Source organism: Sceloporus occidentalis, unplaced genomic scaffold (assembly GCF_023333645.1).
Source record: "Sceloporus occidentalis isolate IW3139 unplaced genomic scaffold, rSceOcc1.0.p SCAF_22, whole genome shotgun sequence".
Taxonomy (NCBI): domain Eukaryota; kingdom Metazoa; phylum Chordata; class Lepidosauria; order Squamata; family Phrynosomatidae; genus Sceloporus; species Sceloporus occidentalis.
The window spans coordinates 9,380,405-9,405,061 of NW_028317002.1; the positions used below are offsets into that span (position 1 = coordinate 9,380,405).

At 42.3% G+C, this 24,657-nt stretch overlaps 3 non-coding genes across 3 annotated transcripts; all 3 read right to left on the reverse strand.

The window, feature by feature from the left end:
- Window positions 1-14,465: 14,465 nt before the first annotated feature.
- On the reverse strand, window positions 14,466-14,547 carry TRNAS-AGA (transfer RNA serine (anticodon AGA)). Its single transcript has one exon. It is a non-coding gene; the product is annotated as a tRNA-Ser (tRNA).
- Window positions 14,548-15,428: 881 nt separating this feature from the next.
- TRNAS-AGA (transfer RNA serine (anticodon AGA)) lies at window positions 15,429-15,510 on the reverse strand. The gene has a single exon. It is a non-coding gene; the product is annotated as a tRNA-Ser (tRNA).
- A 105-nt stretch (window positions 15,511-15,615) lies between these two features.
- Window positions 15,616-15,697, reverse strand: TRNAS-AGA (transfer RNA serine (anticodon AGA)). The gene has a single exon. It is a non-coding gene; the product is annotated as a tRNA-Ser (tRNA).
- Window positions 15,698-24,657: the final 8,960 nt, after the last annotated feature.

Below are 24,657 nucleotides of genomic sequence, written 5' to 3' on the forward strand. Positions count from 1 at the left end.
AGGATTATATTGCATAGAAGGTGATTTGAAAAAGTTGGAGATAGATGGGAAAAAGTTTAATGTCTCCACTATAGGCACAGAGCGTTTAAAAACACTACCTCAGCAATTTAATCTGACACAGATAGACCATTTTCCTTGGAAAACATGGACAGAGGAAATAAAGAAAGATAAGGGATTATTGGCCATGTTAAAGCAACAATTGAAAGATGCAGAAATTGTTTTCCAACATAAACAAGGTGAATTAGAACAAATTCAACATCAATGGAATGATATGTCTGGAGTTAATTGTTGGTCAAATTTTAAAAAAATCAGTAAATATGTGGTCACAATCTTCGGTAAAATCCGCAGCTGGTAATATATTGTCAAATCCGATTGTTATTATAGCTATACTTGTTTTATTATGTATTGTTTATCAAAGTTTTCTTATGTATAGTAAGTAAGATGTATAAACAAGTTAAGTATGAAGTATATAAGGGAGATGGAATATTAAGGGAATTGATAAAAAGAGCACAATCCTCTCATTCCATAACAAATGTAGAGAAAAGGGTGTCTCATGCTAATGATTATCATATGGTCCCAAGTAAAGTGTGATGTGATGGTAGTATAAGTGTGATACGAATGTGATACGAATGGTGAGTAAATGTGTGTATTTGAAAATATATGATAAGGATATTATCCTATCATCAGGGGGAATTGTAAAAGATTCTAACACATTTAACATCTCTTTTAACCCTAGTAATATGAAATGGACCATATATAATTATTGGTATAGGCAATAGTCAAAGATATGTAATCATTGTTCATAAATAAATGATTATTAAGATATATTAATATGTTTCAATGATAGGCTTCAAGGTTTCCTTGACCTTAAATGTAGAATGAAGGATTTGCTGAACAGGCGTTCTATAGATAGGATAGAAGCTTGCTAATGCATGGTATAGTTGTAACTCTAAAAGGGCATTACAATATACGTACAGTGACTACCTAAAATAGGATTTCGACGTGTAAAGATCTTAGTGAGCATGTTTACCCAATTAGGTGAAGACCAATAGACTGACATCACTATCCAAGGCACATATAAGCTAGGCTTTTGTAAGACATGGAGAGGCATGGGAAGAGAGGTCGAGAGAAGATGTACTTGCCATCCACGGACTCTTCACGTCCCAACACTCCCTCCCTCCATCCTCAGGAATGCATAGGACAGATGTCATGAACTAAATTCCTCTCCAAGGTTTTGTAAGACTTGTTTCGTATTTTTGTTACCTACTTTTTATATTCGTCTATTTTTGTTTGTATTAAATGTTTCACCTTTGTTTGCATCTAAGTGACTCTGCCTATTTTTGACGCACATACATTTATATGTGTTCCAATTATTTGAAGTTTGTATTGGCCCGAATATATTTTATTACAATAATGAAAATCGCTGACAGCGATTTTCATAATCGATTATTATAGATTTTATCGATTCGTTGTTGCAGCCCTATTCCCGACAATAGTACGCTGAATACTTATTCTATCTGTGTTTAAACATTCATCACATACATTCTTGATCACATAGGTTGGGGGAGTAATAACCTTTGATGGCTTTATCAGTAAATCATTATTGTTGATAAATATCTATAGGCAAGGATATATTAAAGCAGTCTATTCTAGGGGGAAGTTTGGAGGGAGCTTATGTAGAGTATCTCAGTTTTCTTGCGGGCGTCTCCCATATCTAATTTTGTAAGTCAACCAAGGATTCCATATTTTCTCATAAGTTTTGAGATTGTTTGATGAATTAAACATTTTTTTTTCCATTTTGCATTGATAAGTTATCTGTGTTATTATATTATCCCAGTTCGGTGGTTCTTGGTGTTTCCACTTTCTAGCTATGCAGATCTTAATTGCTAATAAAATGTTGATAATTAAATCTCTTTGAGTTTTGAATTTAAAGGGTAAGTCTATATGAAAAATAAACATAAATAGAGAGAGGGTAGTATTTGAATCCAAAATTACTTGGATCAGTTTTTCTGTCTCTTGCTTTATGGTTGTTAATCTTTTGCAATCCCACCAAATATGAAGCATACTTCCCTTCAGCTCAGAGCATCTCCAGCATTTATCAGAAGTTGTCTTATACATTTTATGCAATTTTGCTGGTACCAAGTACCATCGGTGTAGGATTTATGCAATGAATTGCTTTCCTTGTACAGGACCATGCCGTATGCCAAATTTCCTGATTTATATTTTTCTCTAATTCTAATTCCCATTTGACTATGGAACTTTTTAAGGGTGCTTTCATTATCAAATATATGTTAGCTTCTATTAACTTATCTATTATAGTAGGTGAAACAACATTTTTGAGTTCAAGTAGATCTTTAATCTAAAATAAGTAAACTTTTCTTTATTCAATAGGCCATATTTGCATTGAAGCTCTTCAAATTTCATTAAACAAAGGTGTTGTTATATCTGCCAATCTATACCAGGATTTCACATTTAAATCTTTAATTTCAATTTGTAGCACTCCTAATGGGGTAAAGGATGAGGTAAACATTTCTGAAATTTATCTTTTCCTGATTTTATAGAAAATCTTGAGAATTCCTAAAATAATAGGATTTACAATATTCAGATTTTTTTAATTTATCATAGGATAACCAATATAAATTAGCAGGTTCAATATTATTGCAGGAGCACATTTCATATTTATACCATCCTAAGTTCGTATTTTTTTTATTTCCCAAGCTAGCGCATGGGCTATCATACATGATTCATAAAGCTCTGTCAAATTGGATAGCTTAATCCATCATATTTCTGCTTTTTTTGCAGTGTATACAATGAAATTCTAGATTTTTTATTGTACCAGACAAAATCTAAGAACATTTTGTTAAATTTTTGTAAGATAGAATTTGCAACCTGTACGGGAATTGATCTGAACAGGTAGGTTAGTTTAGGTACTATATAGGCTTTGAGTACGTTTATTCGTCCCAACCATGATAGTTCGATCTTGGCCCAGTTTGTCAGTTGTACTTTTAAGTCCTTGACCAAGTCTAGATAATTAATATTTATTACTTCATTTAGGTTGGTTGACAGTTTAATACCTAAATAGTCTATATAGCTGTTCCTCCAGTCGAAATCTAGGTTATCTTTCATATATTCTAGTTGGTCCAATGACAAATTAGTGTTGATTACTTGAGTTTTTCATAAATTAATCTTATAGTTAGAATAGGAACCGTATTCTGTAATGACTTTTAATAAGAAGTGTACAGGTAAAGAAAATAAAAATAAAACAAGAAAAACACTAATAGTGTGTATTTTGCGAACGATCAAATTATATAGCTATTGTATGCACTCACAATGTGTGTGTATATATTCAAGCCTCATGTACATCAAATCCTCCAGGTGGCAGTATGGGTTATATATGAAGGAAGCAGAAACACACATAGGAATACAATGGTGTAGTATCAAGGAACTCTGGAACACGCCAGAGTAGATGTGCACTTACACTTAGTGTAGGAATGTATTGCCCATACAGTTCAGATCTTTCTCCTCTGCTTGCCTCCGGATGTCCAGGGTATTACCTAGCTTTCAGCCGGTGTGGAAGTGTATCCAATAGGTAAAATTAAACAGATCCCAAGAGATGATAATGTAGAATAAATGCTATTTTATTCAGGGCTACAAGCCCAGAAGTACTATACAAACAATAAAAGATCTGATAAAATGTGATAAAAAAGCTCTAAAAGATTGTCCTCAATGCATTTCGCCAGGTTTGTGGCTTCATCAGGAGTAGTAGCTGTGCCGGTACTCGGTCCTTTTAAATCATGCGAGGCGCCATCTTTGTTCTTAGACGCCCGTGCGTCTTGACGTCCGTGCGTCTGACCTCGAAGTGTGTGGAGTCCGTCCTCCTACGTGTTAGTGGTCCGTGATGCGTGCGGCATGTCTCCGAGGTAAGTGAAGAAATAGAAATGATTAGTAACGGATAACGGGTCACTCGTTTAAAGATATAACGAGGATCTCAGGTCCGTATTGAATAAGTGGATGTGGCTAGAGATATGTGATTGCCGATGTTCATTGAATGGGATGGGGCACGAAGAAGGCTATTATCTATAACTGTTTAAAAGAGAAATACAATTCCCTCTATTGTCCCGGATAGGTAAGTATAAAATGCCGAGAATAAATGAAGGTGATAATGTGTAATACTTTCTTTCGTAGGTAATCAAGATAAAGGGCAAAGGCAGAATAGATTGGAACAAGGGAAGGTGAAGAATTCCCACCAGAAGGACATCGTGAAACGTTTTATATGTATAAATGTATGTGTATATAAATATATACATGTATAAATGTGGTGTGAAGGTGATGTGAAATGGGAACATTGATTAGTCCATCTTATGAAAATGTATGTGGCGCTACTACTCCTGATGAATCCACAAACCTGGCGAAACGCGTTGAGGACAATCTTTTAGAGTTTTTTTATCACACTTTTTTATCACATTTTATCAGATCTTTTATTGTTTGTATAGTACTTCTGGGCTTGTAGCCCTGAATAAAATAGCATTTATTCTACATTATCATCTCTTGGGATCTGTTTAATTTTACCTATTGGATACACTTCCACACCGGCTGAAAGCTAGGTAAAACCCTGGACATCCGGAGGCAAACAGAGGAGAAAGATCTGAACTGTATGGGCAATACATTCCTACACTAAGTGTAAGTGCACATCTACTCTGGCGTGTTCCAGAGTTCCTTGATACTACACCATTGTATTCCTATGTGTGTTTCTGCTTCCTTCATATATAACCCATACTGCCACCTGGAGGATTTGATGTACATGAGGCTTGAATATATACACACACATTGTGAGTGCATACAATAGCTATATAATTTGATCATTCGCAAAATACGACTACACTATTAGTGTTTTTCTTGTTTTATTTTTATTTTCTTTACCGGTACACTCGAGAGCCCCCTAGTGGTCTTTCTTGCAATTTTCAAACACCTGGAGAGTGTTTTTTACGGGTTGCAGCTGGGTATCCGGTCAACGTAAGAAGGGAAGTATTTATATTAATTCCTGTTTTCCCTTGAATATCCCTTTTCCCACTGGTTTTCATCACTTTCTTTTGGCACATGACTTTTAATAAGACAGGGATAGATGTTTGCGGAGCTGTAAGAGTTAAAAGAACATCATCCGCATATAATGTTACTTTATGGTTTTGGTGGTTCACCTTTATTCCTTGGATTTTATTTGAGAGACAGATCATTGCAGCGAAGGGTTGAATAGTTAGTGTGTACAGTAATGGTGCTAATGGGCACCCTTGTCGTGTCCCATTTTTTATGTCCAAAAATTCAGTTTAGATATTTGCTAGATACTTTTGCTTGAGGTGATTTATATAGGGCCATCGTATTATTATGGAAGGAGCCTTCTAGGCCAAAAGCATTTAGTGTTTCCTCTAAGAATATCCAATTGACTCTGTCGAAAGCTTTTTCTGCGTCAAGCACTAGGAATACTGAAGAGATGGAGTTATAAGAAGCTTCATGTATAAGGTTTATTATTTTTCTGGTATTATCTGCACCATTTCTACCTGTAATAAACCCTGCTTGATGTGGATGGATTAAGTTAGGCATCTCTATCTTCAATCTCTCTGCAAGTATTTTAGAAAAAATCTTTACATCTAAGTTAATCAGAGATATTGGTCTGTAATTTTTAATATTACTAGAATCTTTACCTGGTTTATGAATAGGTCAGGGCTTGACAAATTTGTTGTGAATCTAGGCGCCAGCTAAAAAAGTTAGTAGCCAGGATTTTTTTTAAACTAACAGTTGGTCAGGAGTGATCTGATCATCATCAGCCCACTTACTAAACTCACAGCATTTGACCTGGAAGCACCCTGGACTTTCAGGTCAGTGCTGTTTTTTGTTGTTGTTTTTTTTAAATAATTTTTTCGATAAATAATTTTTTTTAACTCTTTCAATGGTGATCTTCCATTTGAGCACAGCATTGACTGATATTTAGTCCCCACAAGCTTGTGGGGTCAAATGTTAACCCCTGCAATGCCACGAATGTGTCATACACAATTGTGGCATTGAAGGGGTTAACGCTGCACTGTCGCTCTCATGGAGTGATCAGGCAGCACATGAGTGTGGAGACCGAAGAACCCTCTCCCCCTGTCCCTGAAGCTGCCTGTGGCAGCTGGGATGCAATTGCTGGTCTATAGACCAACCATTGCAGGGATGAGACTCTTTGATCACTCCTGTAGGCTTTCATGCCTACAGGAGTCATCAAAGGGCTTGTGGGGGCTCGTTTTTGCTGTTGCTGGTCTGCCTGGGCTGGTCTGAAGGGGTTAACGCTGCACTTTCGCTCTCATGGAGCGATCAGGCAGCAGAAGGGTGTTGCCACGCAAGTGTGGGGACCACAATCAACACTCAACCCCCTTCCCTGAAGCTGTCTGTGGCAGCTGAAAACAGAATCACTCCATGGGAGTGATCACAGGCTCGGGGGCGACAAACACCTAGGCACCAGGACAAAATTCTCAGTCGCCATGGCAATCTGGCGCCTGGGATTTGTCGAGCCCTGGAATAGGTGATATAAGTGCCTGGAGCATTTCTGATGGAAATTCCTTTTTCTGATTTATTTCTTGGAATACCCTTAGAAGCAATGGAGAAATTGTCTGTTCTAATGTTTGATAAAAGATGGCGTAATAGCCATCTGGGCCAGGAGCTTTTGCTTTCTTTAAATTACGAATTGTGTCTCTAATTTCAAATAAACTAATGGGCTTATTTAACTAAATCAACGTATCTTCGGATAGTTTAGGTAGATTTAGGTAGAAAAGTCCTCATTTCAGGTCTGGTCTTATTTGACTCTGGAAGGTTGTAGAGTGAGCTATAATATTCTTTAACCCCTTGATGACAATTGCCGGTCCGGGCACGTCACGGAAATTCAAGTCGATAACGACAAATGACGTGCCAGGACCGGCACGTCATTAAATGGGTGCAGAAAGCGATCTATTTACGCTTTCTGCACCGAAACGGTGTTGCTGTAATGCCTTGACCTCGAGGCATTCAGCAACGCCATTATCGGCAGAAAGGGGCCATCTCTGGCCCCTCCCCGGGGCGTCAACATCCGCCATACTTTGTATGGCGGCGGACGCCCGTTTTAAAAGCGTTTAGGAGGCGATCAACGATCGCCTCCTAAACTTAAATGGTGTTGCTGGAATGCCTCGATCAGGAGGCATCCAGCGACACCAAACGCTTACCTGGGGATGGACTGTGACCGCTCCGGAGAGCGGTCACAGCCGCAGCTGCCGGTGATCTTCGCCATCAGCAAGATGGCGGCGGCCCGGGAAAAAAAATTATGAAGATGAAAAGGTTCGCTAGACGGTCTCCTGACCCTCTAGAGAACTCTGGCTCCACTTGCAGGTTGAATATAGGTACTGCATTCAACCATGCAAGTCAATGGAGCTCAGCTTTCTAATCACAGTGTGATTAGAAAAAATAAATTAAAAATAAAATAAAATTAATAATAATTAGAAAATAAATTGTAAAAAAACAGTAAAATGTAAAAATAATTTCCCACTGATGTCACTATCAGGGGAACCTTCAAGTTGAAAAAAAATGTAAAAAATTTTTTTTAAAAAAGGCAAAAAAAAAATATATATATATAAAAAATATATTTTTGTGAGCAAGTCCTAAAATTAGCATATTAGCTTAAAACAATTCTCGCATGGAAAGAGTTAAAATACTGGCATATTAAATGCCCATGGGGTGTCTACTTTTAAAAAATGTATGATTTGATGGGGTAAATTGAATTGGCCAGGTTCAACAAGGTCCCAATTAACACGAGGGGAAGGATGGCCACACATCTAATTTCCATTTAGAAAAATGCACACGTACCAAATGTGGCCTTTTAGTTCCCCCCAAAAATGACAAACCCATGCATGTGGGGTATCACTGTACTCAGGAGATGTTGCTGAACACATATTGGGGTGTCGTGTGACAGCGGCATATACCAGGAGCTGTAAATTCATACATAAAGTAGGTGTGTGTGGGAAAAATACACACACAAAAATACTACTGCAACTACTGGTGGTAAAATGTGTGCATGCAAAGAGTTAAAATACCAGCATTTAAAATACCCTGGGGTGTCTAGTTTTCAAAAATATATGGTTTTGTTGGGCACACTGAAATGGCCCGGCTCAAAGATGTACCAAATAGGGCATGGGCAGTGGATCCCCAAATGCCAAAGTTCAACATTGAAAAATGCGCATGTCCCAAATGTGGCCCTTTTGCCCCCAAACAGCCAGGCAAAATCATTCATGTGAGGTATCGCTGTACTCAGGAGATGTTGCTGAACACATATTGGGGTGTTTTGTGATAGTGACATATACGAGAACTTTTTAATTCATACCTGAAGTAAAATGTGTGTGACAAAACAAATGCAAAAAAATGACTACCACAAAGTTTGACAAAGACTGGTGGTAGATATGGTGCATGGAAAGAGTTAAAATACTAGCATTTGAAATACCCTGGGGTGTCTAGTTTTCAAAAATATATAGCTTTATTGGGCACACTGAAATGGCCCGGCTCAAAGATGTACCTAATAGGGCATGGGCAGTGGATCCCCAAATACCAAAGTTCAACATTGAAAAATGTGCATGCCCCAAATGTGGCCCTTTTGCCCGCAAACAGCCAGGCAAAATCATTCATGTGAGGTATCGCTGTACTCAGGAGATGTTGCTAAACACATATTGGGGTGTTTTATGATAGTGACATATACCAGAACCTGTTTATTCATACCTAAAGTAAAATGTGTGTGAAAAAACAAATGCAAAAAAATTACTACCATAAAGTTTGACAAAGGCTGATGGTAGAATAAGTGCTTGGAAAGGGTTAAAATACCAGCATTTGGAATACCCTGGGCTGTCTAGTTTTCAAAAATATATGATTTGATGGGGTAAATTGCATTGGCCGGCTTCAAAGATACCCGAAATGGCACATGGAGGGAAGAATTACCAGATTTGGAAAAAATGGCTTTGAAATAGCAAAACGCTACCTGTACTTATTGCTCCATAACGTGCAGAAAAAAGCAAAAAAACATAAAAACATTGGGTATTTCTAAACTCAGGACAAATAGTAGAATCTATTTAGCAGGTTTTTTTATTACCTCAACGATCGCCTCCTAAACTTAAATGGTGTCGCTGGAATGCCTCGATCAGGAGGCATCCAGCGACACCAAACACTTACCTTTGGATGGGCTGTGACCGCTCCGGAGAGCGGTCACAGCCGCAGCTGCCGGTGATCTTCGCCATCAGCAAGATGGCGGCGGCCCGGGAAAAAAAACAATAAAGAAGAAAGAGTTCTAGAGAACTCTGGCTCCACTTGCAGGTTGAATACAGGTACTGCATTCAACCAAGCAAGTCAATGGAACCCAGCTTTCTAATCACTATGTGATTAGTAAAATATTCAACAAAAAAAAAAAAATGGAAAAAAAAAATAAAAAATGTGCTAACATTTAAAAATAATTATGCAGTGATGTCACTTGATGAACCATCCAGTACCAGCAAAATGTGTAAAAAAATATATTAAAAAAGTATTAAAAAAATAAAATAAAATAAAAAAATAAAGTTTATTATTTTGAGCAAGTGCTAAAATTTCTCAAAAATCTCAACAAAGAGTTAAAATAAAAGCACTTCCAATACCCAAGGGGTGTCTAATATATAAAAAAAATGGCTGATGGGGTAAATTGGAGTGGCCGAGCTCAATGATAGGGCATAGGTACAGACTGACCAAAATGGAGAAAAAAAGCGCACTTCCCAAATGTGGCATTTTAAATCTCAAACAACCCGACAAACCCATGCATGTCGGGTATCACTGCACTCAGGAGATGTTCCTGAACACACATTGGGGTGTTGTTTGACAGTGACATATACCAGAACCTGTATATCTATAACTAAAGTACAATTTGTGTGAAAAAATAAATAAAAAAAATTACTATTACAAAGTTTGACAAAGTGTAGTTCTATAATTGGTGCATGGAAAGGGTTAAAATAACAGCATTTGGAATACCCTGGGGTGTCTAGTTTTCAAAAATATATGGTTTGAATGTGTTAAATTGAGTTAACCCGCTTCAAAGATATTCCAAAGAGGAGATGGAGGCAGAATGACCAAATGACCACCTGGATTACGCATGCCCCAAAAGTAGCCTTTTACCAGCCAAACCCATGCATGTGGGGTATCGCTGTACTCAGGAGATGTTCCTGAACACATATTGGGGGGTTGTTTGACAGTGACATATACCAGGACCTGTATATCTATAACTAAAGTACAATTTGTGTGAAAAAAAAAAAAAAAAAAATGACTATTACAAAGTTTGACAAAGTGTAGTTCTATAATTGGTGCATGGAAAGGGTTAAAATAACAGCATTTGGAATACCCTGGGGTGTCTAGTTTTCAAAAATATATGGTTTGAATGGGTTAAATTGAATTAACCGGCTTCAAAGATGTTCCAAAGAGGAGATGGAGGCAGACTGACCAGATTTGTTAAAAAAGATTTGGAAATCATAAAACGCTGCTTGTACTTATTGCCCTATAACTTACAAAAAACAGCAAAAAAACATAAAAACATTGGGTATTTCTAAACTCAGGACAAGTAGTAGAATCTATTTAGCTAGTTTTTATACTTGCTTTTTTAGGTGAGTAAAAGATTTTTCAAATAAAAGTCATAAAATGTGTTTTTTTTTAATTTTTCACCATGTTTTTTTTATTTTTTTTTATAGTAAATAAGATGATACGATCAAAATAATGGTATCTGAAGAAAGCCTATCTTGTCCTGAAAAAACCAATATATACCTTATGTGGGTACACTAAATGGGTGAGGAGAAAATTACAGCTGAACACAAGCACCACAAAAGTGTCAAAACAGCCTCGGTCCCACAGGGTACAAAACGAAAAATGAGCCCGGTCCTTAAGGGGTTAATACGTGTTTGTATATCGTATATCTGTCTCGCCAAATTTAATGAAGGGGTTCTCTGATTTATTTTTTCAAATTGTGCAAGCTTTATATATAGATCTGCGAGTTGTAATCCATATTTGTTTTTATTTTGAAAGCCTACTTTAATTAGGTGGCCTCGTAGCGTAGCTTTCATGGCACACCATAGTGTTTGTATCATTTTCTCTCATAAAATTTTCCGCCTGCAAATTTAATTCTGTTTTATATTTCTCTGAACATAGTAAGGATTCATTTAGTCTCCATTTTGTTCTAAGTTTATAGTTTGGATTATTTTTAACCGAGAAAAAAACTGGAGCGTGATCTGACCATGATATGTTTCCAATATGCCCAGATTTGTGTATCTTTAAAGAGTTGCGGTCTGTAAAAAACAAATAGATTCTTGAATATGAATGATAGACGGCAGAGTAGTAAGTAAAACATTTTTCCTTTGGGTTTTGTACCCTCCAGACTATTTGGTAAGTAAAAATTCAACAGAGTGTACATCACATCATTGATTTTACCTATAACAACCAAAAATCTGCCTTCAGAGTTTTCTTCATGATGAAGATAATACAAACTTAATCCCATCCCCCATTAAAATTGCAGCACCTCTTTTTTTAGCAGTTTCTAGCGAAGAAGAAAAAATTAGTGGATATTTTTTATATTTCCATAATTTAACTGATGTTCTATTCCAATGTGTTTCCTGAACAAAACAAATATCTATTTTTTCTTTAATTAATAGATCATATAAAAAAGCTTGTTTAAATGGAGAGTTTAAGCCCCAAGAATTTATTGAGGCAAATGTAATTGCCATCCTTATATGGTATCTTTATTTAGCTCCCTCCAAGAATTCCCCATATTAAACTTCCCCCTAGTGATCGCACACTCACACTTCCATTCAATTCATTTATCCAGTCCGCACGTAAAATAAATTAATGCGGTTTGTGCAGTGGTGGGATTAAATTTTTTTAGTAACGACTTCTGAGATTTCGTACTAAAAAATGAAAACCTCACACACACACTCAGGCAGTCTCTCTCACACACACACACACAGGGACTCAGGCAGTCTCTCACACATGCACACAGACTCAGGCAGTCTCTCTCGCACACACACACACACAGACTCAGGCAGTCTCTATCTCTCACACACATACACAGACTCAGGCAGTCTCTCTCTCACACACACAGAGACTCAGACAGTCTCTATCTCTTACACACACTGAGACTCAGGCAGTCTCTCACACACGCACACAGATTCAGACAGTCTCTCTCTCTCACACACGCACACAGAGACTCAGGCAGTCTCTCTCTCTCACACACGCACACACAGACTCAGGCACTCTCTCACACACGCACACAGATTCAGACAGTCTCTCTCACACACGCACACAGAGACTCAGGCAGTCTCTCTCTCTCACACACATGAGAGTGTGTGTGTGTGTGTATATATGTGTAAGGGGTAGTAGAAGTATTATTAAACACTCATCTACAGACACCAGACAAGCCAGAAGGCTTGTTTTTCCCTGAGTAATCTCATGGTGCTTCGAAAACCACAAGGGATTCTGGGTAGGCACATGCAAATAAGGTTAACAATTATCACCTTTGCCTCTATATCCACTTTATACATGGATCCCTTGAAAGTAATTGCCCGCTGTACAAGACAGCCTTTAGACAAAACTCGGGAAGAGGTACAATAGCCAGATCACCACTCATGGACAGCTGTTTCGTCCTTCATGGGACTCGTCAGCATGAGGTTGTGATACTGGCTTAATAGGCTTGGGGTAGCTAAGAAATACCATTACATAAGTTACATAAGTTACTACCCCTTAAATTTAAGTGGAAAGCTTCCATCACGTTTTACCCACCATAACTTACGTAATGGTATATATATATATATATCTATATCAGTTAAACAAAGTGTTCAATAGAATTCTGGAAAAATTATGCACTGGTGCTTTTTAGATAATTGATTGTGAATTGTTTATGTGACAAATGCTATTAATAAAACAAAGAGCCACTAAACATTTGTATAAACCTACTTCTTGAAAACAAGGTGAAAACTGCAAGAAACTATTTGACTCAAATTGGTATATGCCGTTTTCACCTTTTTTTTAAAAAGTTTTATTTTTTTTTACAAATCTATGATGCCTCCTTTGATTTTTTATCAATTGCATTTGTCACATTAAAAAAATCTCAAGCAATCGTCTAAAAAGCACCAGTGCATACTTTGAATTACCATTAATTAACTCTGTCCCCAGTTTCTCATAGGCATCTTTGTTACTAAACATGGGACTATGGAAAGCTATTTAGTGACAAAGATGCCTATAGGAAACTGGGGACAAAGGCAAACTCTGTCCCCAGTTTCCCATAGGCATCTTTGTCACTAAACATGGGACTATGGGAAGCAATTTAGTGACAAAGATGCCTATAGGAAACTTGGGACAGAATTTGCCTTTGCCCCCAGTTTCCCATAGGCATCTTTGTAACTAAACATGGGACTATGGGAAGCTATTTAGTGACAAAGATGCCTATAAGAAATTGGGGACAGAGTTTGCCTTTGCCCCCAGTCTCCCATAGGCATCATTGTCACTAAACATGGGACTATGCAAAGCTATTTAGTGAGAAAGATGCCTATAGGAAATTGGGGACAGAGTTTGCTTTTGCCCCCAGTCTCCCTTAGGCATCTTTGTCGCTAAACATGGGACTATTGGAAGCTATTTAGTGACAAAGATGCCTATAGGAAATTGGGGACAGAGTTTGCTTTTGCCCCCAGTCTCCCTTAGGCATCTTTGTCGCTAAACATGGGACTATGGGAAGCTATTTAGTGACAAAGATGCCTATAGGAAATTGGAGACAGAGTTTGCCTTTGCCCCCAGTCTCCCATAGCCATATTTGTCCCAGCCTCCCACTACCAAGCATTCCCCCAGTTACTTCAACTTACCTGACTGAAGACCCCGATGTGCACTCCCGCTGTCAAACATCTGTGCGATGCAGACAACCCCCCACAAAGGTCATTGAGCAGTGCTGGTGCCGCCCACGCCGGCTGACTCACTTCTATTTCTAATTGACAGGGGTGGCATTTTAAAGCAGGGTTTCAGGGATTGTATTTCCAGCTAATATAAAATGATGGGTTTTCCATCACCTTTAGATTCAACCTTCCTCCCTCAAGTACTTAGTTCAATAAGATTTTCAAGTGGGGAGTTTCAGAGTGTGCTTCCTGCGTCAGGAATCTTCCTCTGTGCGAGAAATGGCAGTTTATTTAAATCATGGGTTTTCCATCACCTTTAGATTCAACCTTCCTGCCTCAAGTGCTTAGTTCAATAGGATTTTCAAGTGGGGAGTTTCAGAGTGTGCTTCCTGTGTCAGGGTATCTTCCTCAGTGTGAGTAATGGCGGTTTATTTATGATTAATATGACTGATTATACCGGAGTTGGGATTGCCGATAACGATCCTTTTAATGCCTTGAGTGTGTGGTATGTTTCTGAACTGTTCTCTGCTGAATAAAAAGCACCGTAGTCGGCAGGATTCGAACCTGCGCAGAGTGACCCCAAGGGATTTCTAGTCTATCGCCTTTACCACTCGGCCACGACTACCATGTGGATGTGCCGATGTACATCTATCCCTATTCACCAGCTGTCTCAAGCGGGGTTTCAGGGATTGAATTTCTAGCTAATATAACAAGGGAATGTTTGGAAGATCTAAAGGGGTAGTAGAAGTATTATTAAACACTGATCTACAGACACGCCAAAAAGCTTGTTTTTCCCTCAGAAATCTTATGGTGCTTACACAACCACAAGGAATTCTGGGTAGGCACATGCAAATAAGGTAACAATCATCACCTTTGCCTCTATATCCAATTTAAGTGGAAGGGTTTTCCATCACCTTTACCCACCATAACTTATCTAATGAAAAATCTAAAGATAATAGATTCAACCTTCCTGCCTAAAGTGGTTCGTTCAACGGGCTCTTCAAGTGGGGAGTTTCAGAGTGTGCTTCATGTGCCAGGGTGTCTGCCTCAGAGTGAGTAATGGCAGTTTTTTTATGATTAATGTGATTGATTATACCTGAGTTGGGATTGCCAATAACGATCCTTTTTATGCGTTGCGTGTGTGGTATGTTTATGAACTGTTCTCTGCTGAATAAAATGCATCGTAGTCGGCAGGATTCGAGCATGCACGAACAGATTTCAAGTCCATCCCCTTCACCACTCTCAAACGGGGTTTCAGGAATTGTATTTCCAGCTAATATAAAATGATGGGTTTTCCATCACCTTTAGATTCAACCTTCCTGCCTCAAGTGGGGAGTTTAAGAGTGTGCTCCCTGTGTCAGGGACTCTTCCTCTGTGTGAGAAATGGCAGTTTATTTATGATTAATATGATTGATTATACCGGAGTCGGGATTGCCAATAACGATCCTTTTTATGCGTTGATTGTGTGGTACGTTTATGAACTGTTTTCTGCTGAACAGAATTCATCGTAGTCGGCAGGATTCAAACCTGCGTGGGGAGACCCCAATGGATTTCTAGTCCATCCCCTTAACCACTCGGCCACGACTACGTTACAACATTAGGTGTTGATGATTCACCAATGTACACCTTTCCCTATCACCAGCTGTCTGTGGAGGGTTTCAGGGATTGTATTTCCAGATAATATAAAATGTACCGTAGTCGGCAGGATTTGAACCTACGCGGGGTGCCCCCAATGGATTTCTAGTCCATCGCCTTAACCACTCGGCCACGACTACGTTACAACATTAGGTGTTGATGATTCACCAATGTACACCTTTCCCTATCACCAGCTGTCTGTGGAGGGTTTCAGGGATTGTATTTCCAGATAATATAAAATGTACCGTAGTCGGCAGGATTTGAACCTACACGGGGTGTCCCCAATGGATTTCTAGTCCATCGCCTTAACCACTCGGACTACCTTACAACATAGTTTATGTAATGAAAAGATCTCAAGTAAGATCTAAAGGGGTAGTAGAAGTATTATTAACCCCTTCGTGACAAAGGCTGATTTTACTTTTTGTACCCTTCGTGACAATGGCCGTTTTAACATTTCTGTGTTTAGCTGTAATTTTTTTCTTTCCCGTTTAATGAACCCACACACATTATATATTGTTTTTTTCAGGACAAGAAGGGCTTTCTTTAGATGACATTGTTTTGATTGTATCATATTATTTACTATTAAAAAAAGTATAAAATATGGTGAAAAATTTAGAAAAAAATGACTGTTTCTAACTTTTAGTTGAAAAATCTTTTACTCATCTATAAAAGGTAATGAAAAAGGGGGGCGGGGCTGACCGAGCTTCAAGATGGATGTGCAGTGAACTTGCTCCTCCACAATGCCCTAAATTACGCACATTTTATCGGCTCAATCCCTCTACATCACCGCGGTACCTGACTGCTGACAGCCCAGGCATGCCAGGCAGCACCCCCAAACCCGCAAAAAAGAAGTCGGTACCTGCCATTTTCCAGAGAAAAGCCCCCGACTCTGTGCTTCCCGCGCTATCCACCATGGAGCCTGCAGGCCCCTCTGCCGCAGGCCCGGTTGCGCCATGCACGAGGCGCGATGTGGATGAGTTGAAGGACCTCGTCCTTTCTGTCAAGCAGGACCTCATGGACCACATCCATAACGAGCTCCGAGAACTGACGAGGGATGTGGCTGAAATTGGCTCCCGAACCGACGCACTCGAGCGCGCGCAATCCACCATGCAGCGTGACCACCACTGGCTGGAATCTGATGTGGCTGCTCTACAACAAGAGGTGCTTACCTTGCAGGACGCGCAGGAAGACCTCGAGAACCGCTCGAGGAGGGCCAATTTTCGTTTACCCGGGGTCCCGGAGTCTTCACAAGATCTACCTGCGGTCTTGCATCAAGTTTTTACCCAACTGCTGCCTCACACCCCCGCAGAGGAGGTCTCCGTTGATCGGGCCCACCGGGCTCTTCGGCCGAAGCCCAAGCCTGGGGATCGGCCGCGTGACATCGTGGTCAAACTCAGGGACTTCGCCCACAGGGAGTCCCTGATGAAGGCGGCGCGCTCTACTACTCTGCGGATCGACAACTCAGAGGTCCAAGTCTACGCGGACTTATCTCCGAGGACTTTATTACGGCGCAAGGCCCTCCGGCCTCTCACAGATCACCTCCGCTCTCATGGCGTGCCTTACCGTTGGAGGTTTCCTTTTGCCCTCCAGGTGGCCCGCGGGGATGTGTCGCGCTCGATTAAATCGATGTCGGATGCTGACCTCTTGCTCCAGGACCTGGGGCTCCCCGCCCTCTCTACTGGCCGCAAGAGAAGCCGCCAGGATCCTGGCCCCCATCGTGAGGATGAGTGGTTTGACGTCCCCCCGGCCCCGCTGCGGCGCAACGTTCCCCTGCCGACGACCTTGCTGCTGTCTGACGTGGAGCATCCGTGGCCTCTTCGTCAGCTCTCTCCGCGGCCACCGTGTTGTTCTGCCGCCCCGTCTTCGGATGACGTGTGTCTGTCTCCCTGACTGCGTCCATAGGACTTGTCCGTCGGCCTGACTTGCTCCGCTGGACTTGGCTGGCTACTACCGGTGCCTCCCCCGCTGTTCTCGTCTGTCTCCCTCTGCGGTCCTCCTGGATCTGCGGCCTGCGTCGGCGGTCTTCGGTTGATGGCGCCCACACCTGCGCCCCCCTTGCCAGCTTTCTCCGCGGGCCTTCCCGAGGTTTCCTGTCGGAGGCCTGACCGTCGTCGTCAGGTCATCGCCGTTCTCAGCTTGGGATTCTGTGCCGGGGAGGCATGCCTGGACTCTGGGACAGCTAAGTCCACCGTTTTGCGTTTTATTTTATGTTCCTCACACACGGTTTTCTTTATTTTTTGTTCTTATACACGGTCGCTACTGGCCTTTATATTACGGGGTTGCTGAGCCTTCTCTGCCGCCATTGTGATGGCTCTACACCGCACTTATAGCACATTTACTCGTATTGGAGCCTCTCCCGGCTGCCTTAATTGCGTTACCATGCTAGCACTATGCCGCCGTTGTTTTGTATATATTGTTTCGTAGAGGTATTGTTTATTTTTTATTGTTTATTGCTTTAGGGCAGGAGATTCCATTTTGGTGGTTTGTCATGCCTAGACCCCTTGGAGACCTTCATTGGTCTCTTGATGGCCTGACATCTGGGTCTTTGACTCAGACGCCGAGTCAGTGTGGTGACTCGCCGGTCAGATTGCCATATCTCCGGCTGCATCTTAGTGGCCTGCTCTCATGCCTTCCCATTCCTATATATTGTACCATTCCTACATATACGATTACCTGCATAAGTGTGTGTTGGGTTTTTTGTTCCCTTCTTCTGCTTCCTCTCTCTCTCTCCCTTTTTTTTTTTTTTTTTATTTTTTTTTTTTTTGTGTTCCGGGTGCTCCAGAGCCGGCTGCCTCGCGACCTCCTTCGTCAGCAACACTCTCCACGTCTAAATGGCGGGTGACCTCACAGTGATTTCCCACAACGTCAAGGGCTTGAACTCCCCGCAGAAGCGGCGCCTCGCCATGTCATACTACCAGAGATATAGAGGGGACATTGTCTTACTCCAGGAAACGCATCTTCGGTCTTCGTATCTCCCGTCTTACTGGAGCAAGCACTATCGCACGCATCACCACGCCGCACATCCCACCCTGAAGAAAAATGGGGTCAGTATCTTCCTCCGCTCCTCTCTGAGTTTCCACCTCCATTCGGTTACAGCTGATAAATCTGGCGGCTCCTCCATCCGCAAACCCTGGACTACACCTTCTTCTCCCATCCCCACCAGTCCTACTCAAGGATAGATTACGTTTTTCTGGGGCAATCCTTGGCCAACTCGGCGAGGTCTGACCATGGAGCAGTGGAATGCACCCTTCGCCTCACGGATACTCCAGCTGGTCGGGGGCAGTGGCGCCTCGATGAATTCCTTCTTACTGATCCCCAGGCTGACCCGCTGCTCATATGGCAAACTCATTAGGCGTTCATTAGGGGCTCCTTTCTGCGCATCGCCTCCCGGCGTAAGAAACTCTATCGGGAAGCCTTGGACTCTCTCACCTCTCGTCTCTCCGTGTTGGAAACCCTCCACAAGAGCACGCTGGATGCCAGGGTCCTCCACGATATGATACAACTGAAGGGTGAAATTAACCTGCTCCTCAGCAAACAGGTCCTGCACTCTCTCAACGCCACCAAGCACACATTTTTCGAGAAGGCCAATAAACCAGACGCGATGCTAGCCAGGCGTCTCAGGGCACAGAGGAAAGCGCAGAACATTTCCAGGATTGTTGACTCCAACCAGCACTCCTGGGTTCATCCGACGGACATAGCCAACCAATTTGTGTGAGGTTCGCCTTACCAGAAGGAATCCGATGTGCAGGACTGGAACACACTTGCTCAGAAACAGAACACACGCAAGGGGCCTGGTGAGGGTAACAGGGCACTTGGTAGTGTAACTGTAAGCACGAGTGGTCAGAGGGAAGCCGTTTAGCAGACCAGGGTCAGGAAGCCAGAGGTACACGTAGTCGGTATGGATAGCCGGGGTCAGGATGCCAGAGGTACACGTAGTAGCAGGGAGAGCCAGGGTCAGGAAACCAGAGAAACACAGGAAGCCGTTTAGCAGACCAGGGTCGGATACCGGGAGAACAAGAACAAGGTAAATATATATGGAATACGGGAGGAGCTCACGAAATACGGACAGGACCAGTATAACTGAGCACTGATGATACTGTGCTCGAGGTTTAAATAGCCCGGGGGGGCGTTCCCCGACGTCCGGGACGGAATCCAGCCGGCGGTCAGCTTCATAAATATTCATGAAGCGGCCGCGTGTGCGAGCGGCTGCTTCAAGTTCCAGTGTGCGGTGCCGGCGTTTCAGCCGGGGAAGAGAAGAAGACGGCCGGGAGCTGATTAAGGTAGGTGCCTTACAATTTGCTTCATTCTATCAAGACCTGTATGATCGCACCAAAGCTCCAGGGAATGCCCGCTCTCCCGATCACCTGCTCCACTTTCTGGACTCTCTTCCTTTGCCATCTCTGCCTCAGCAGCATGTCTCCTCGCTATGTAGCCCTTTCACCGAAGAGGAGGTCCGGGCCGCCCTGTCTTCTATAAAGCCCTCTAAAGCGCCGGGCCCAGATGGCCTTCCGGGGTCCTACTATAAAAAGTTCCAGTCGCTTCTTGTACCTCGCCTGCTCAAGCTCTTCAATGGTTTTCTGTCGGGGGTCCCCCCGTCTGGTGAGATGTTGCGGGCCAAGATCATCGTCATCCATAAGGAGGGCAAAGACCCTGCCAATTGTGGCAGTTATCGCTCCATCTCCCTCATCAATGCCGACATCAAGCTCTATGCCAAGCTGCTGGCGATCAGACTGGGGTCGATCATTCCTCTGCTGATTCACCCTGATCAAGTGGGTTTCATCCCGGGCAGGGAGGCCCCGGACAATATCCGGCGCACAGTTGACCTCATTGAAACAGCTAGGCTCTCTCGACAGGATTCCATGTTGTTGGCATTGGACGCGGAGAAGGCCTTCGACAGGGTCGACTGGACCTACATGTGGGCAGTCTTGAGGAGTTTTGGCCTGGGTCGATATCGAGCATAGCTATGTCTTACGCCACCGGTTGCCGCTCCTTCTCTGGTTGGATCCTCCCATGCCTCTACGTTCACCTGCTTTGCCCACTATCACTGCAGCTCTGGCTACGTGGCACACCTGGCGCTTTAAACTCCACCTTAGGGGCTCTGTTTCGCAGCTCACCCCACTGCTTCTCCATCCCCTGTTTCCAGATGGTAACGACGTTACCCGATTTCAATGGTGGCGGTCCGCGGGCCTCAGCAGGCTAGGCTCGGTGGTGAGGACTACCAAGATGCTAACTTTCCAGGAGCTTCGAGATTCCAAGCGCATCCCACCTGCCGAACTGTTTCGCTATCTACAAGTCCGTCACTTTGTTTGCTCGCTACTCGAGGGGCGTCCTATCTCTGCGCTCACGGTGTTCGAGAGACGTTTTCTCACTGGCAGGAGGATCAAGGGCTCTATTTCGACGCACTATGCACACTTCATTGACATCACCTTCCCTCACCTTCCTTCGTACCGCGCGCTGTGGCATGCTGAACTTCAGAGGGAGCTCCCGGAAGATTCCTGGGACGCCGCAATTGCCAATATCCACAAGCTCACGATCAACACAGATACCAAGGAACAAGCATATAAAGTACTCCCACACTGGTACATGTCGCCGGTGAAACTGTCGCAGATGCTCCGGAGCCGCGAGGCCAGCTGTTTCCGAGGTTGCGGAGAGAGAGAGGCTCCTATCTTCACGGCTGGTGGTCGTGCGACCTGGTGCGCCCACTCTGGTCGACCTATTTTGCCATGCTGTCCACGGCGCTGGCCGTCACGTTTGTCCCCTCGCCTGAGATCGCACTGCTCGCCATGGACGCCCCTGTCCCCCAGCTTCCTCCCGCTGCCCAGCGTCTTATTCACCGTATCTGTGCGGCGGTTAAGCGCGCTCTGGCAAGAAGATGGAAGGGTCCGCCACCAGTTCAGGGCGAGATCACGGCATACATCTGGCACCTTATCACCATGGAGCTCATGACGGCCAAACTCAGGGATGAACTCCATAAGTTCGACAGCATCTGGGACCCATGGCTCTCCGCCTTCTCGGATACCAGGCCGTCCGCCCCTTTACTTCGTTTATGATCACTGCCTTTGGCTCACCGACTGCGGCAACCCGGTCTCCCCCCCTTTTTTTTTCTTTTTTTTTTTTCTCCTTTCCTTTATTTCTTTCTTCTCTGGTCCCTCCCTGCCCCCTTCTTCCTTTTATGCTCTTTGCCCTTTCCTCCCCTCTTCCTATTCCCTTGTGGCATATATTGAAAAACGAAAATGTTCAGCGTCTTCACTGTTGCACTTCGCAGAGGTTATTCGACTTATGTTACCGGGTGCTTCGCTCTCGGTCGTCCTCCTTTGCTCATCATCCTCTGTGTGTCTTCTGCAGGGCACTGTACTGCGTGTCTTAACACTGTATGTTACTGTCATTACGGACTTGTTACGCTGTTATTGCGTTGTGTACGCTGCCCTACTGTGTTTTGCTTGTCGCCAATAAAAGATTTAAACAGTAAAAGGTAATGAAAAAACCTGCTAAATAGATTCTACTATTTGTCCTGAGTTTAGAAATACCCAATGTTTTTATGTTTTTTTGCTTTTTTCTACACATTATGGGGCAAAAAGTACAGGTAGCGTTTTGCTATTTCAAAGCCATTTTTTCCAAATCTGGTAATTCTTCCCCTCATGTGCCATTTCGGGTATCTTTGGAGCCGGCCAATGCAATTTACCTCATCAAGTCATATATTTTTGAAAACTAGACAGCCCAGGGTATTCCAAATGCTAGTATTTTAACCCTTTTCAAGCACTAATTCTACCATCAGCCTTTGTCAAACTTTATGGTAGTAATTTTTTTTGCATTTGTTTTTTCACACACATTTTACTTTAGGTATGAATAAACAGGTTCTGGTATATGTCACTATCATAAAACACCCCAATATGTGTTTAGTAACATCTCCTGAGTACAGCGATACCTCACATTAATGATTTTGCCTGGCTGTTTGGGGGCAAAAGGGCCACATTTGGGGCATCCGCATTTTTCAATGTTGAACTTTGGCATTTGGGGATCCACTGCCCATGCCCTATTTGGTACATCTTTGAGCCGGGCCATTTCAGTGTGCCCAATAAAGCTATATATTTTTGAAAACTAGACACCCCAGGGTATTTAAAATGCTAGTATTTTAACTCTTTCCCTGCACCATATCTACCACCAGTCTTTGTCAAACTTTGTGGTAGTCATTTTTTTGCATTTGTTTTGTCACACACATTTTACTTCAGGTATGAATTAAAAAGTTCTGGTATATGTCACTATCACAAAACACCCCAATATGTGTTCAGCAACATCTCCTGAGTACAGCGATACCTCACATGAATGATTTTGCCTGGCTGTGTGGGGGCAAAAGGGCCACATTTGGGACATGCGCATTTTTCAATGTTGAACTTTGGCATTTGGGGATCCACTGCCCATGCCCTATTTGGTATGTCTTTGAGCCGGGCCATTTCAGTGTGGCCAATAAAGCCATATATTTTTGAAAACTAGACACCCCAGGGTATTTTAAATGCTGGTATTTTAACTCTTTGCATGCACACATTTTACCACCAGAATTTTTTCAAAGTTTGCAGTAGTATTTTTTTGTGTGTATTTTTCCCCCACACACCTACTTTATGTATGAATTTACAGCTCCTGGTTTATGCCGCTGTCACATGACACCCCAATATGTGTTCAGCAACATCTCCTGAGCGCAGTGATACTCCACATGCATGGGTTGGTCATTTTTGGGGGGAACTAAAAGGCCACATTTGGTACGTGTGCATTTTTCTAATTGGAAATTAGATGTGTGGCCATCCTTCCCCCGTGTTATTTGGGACATTGTTGAACCCGGCCAATTCAGTTTACCCCATCAAATCATACATTTTTTTAAAGTAGACACCCCATGGGCATTTAATATGCCAGTATTTTAACTCTTTCCATGCGAGAATTGTTTTAAGCTAATGTGCTAATTTTAGGACTTGCTCACAAAAATATATTTTTTATATATATATTTTATTTTTTTTTGCCTTTTTTAAAAAACATCAGTGGGAAATTATTTTTACATTTTACTGGTTTTTTTACTATTTTTTTCTAATTATTATTAATTTTATTTTATTTTTTAATTTATTTTTACTAATCACAGTGTGATTAGAAAGCTGGGCTCCATTGACTTGCATGGTTGAATGCAGTACCTGTATTCAACCTGCAAGTGGAGCCAGAGTTCTCTAGAGGGTCTGGAGACCGTCTAGCGAACTTTTTCACCTTTATTGTTTTTTTTCCCGGGCCGCCGCCATCTTGCAGATGGCGAAGATCACCGGCAGCTGCGGCTGTGACCGCTCTCCGGTTGAGGCATTACAGCAACGCCGTTTGGGTGCAGAAAGCGAACGTAGATCGCTTTCTGCACCCGTTTAAAGGCGTGCCGGTTCTGGCACGTCATTTGTCATAATCGACTTGTTTTTCCGTGCCAGAACCGGCAATTGTCATTAAGGGGTTAAACACTCATCTACAGACACGCCAGAAAGCTTGTTTTTTCCTCAGAAATCTTATGGTGTTTACACAACCACAAGGAATTCTGGGTAGGCACATGCAAATAAGGTAACAATCATCACCTTTGCCTCTATATCCAATTTAAGTGGAAGGGTTTTCCATCACCTTTACCCACCATAACTTATGTAATGAAAAATCTAAAGAGAATAGATTCAACCTTCCTGCCTCAAGTGGTTCGTTCAAGTGGGGAGTTTCAGAGTGTGCTTCCTGTGCCAGGGTGTCTGCCTCAGAGTGAGTAATGGCAGTTTTTTTATGATTAATGTGATTGATTATACCTGAGTTGGGATTGCCAATAACGATCCTTTTTATGCGTTGAGTGTGTGGTATGTTTATGAACTGTTCTCTGCTGAATAAAATGCATCGTAGTCGGCAGGATTCGAGCATGCACGGGTAGACCCCAAAGGATTTCAAGTCCATCGCCTTAACCACTAAAATCATGGGTTTTGATGATGCACCAATGTACACCTTTCCCTATTCACCAGCTGTCTCAAACGGGGTTTCAGGGATTGTATTTCCAGCTAATATAAAATGCATAAAATTATGGGTTTTCCATCACCTTTAGATTCAACCT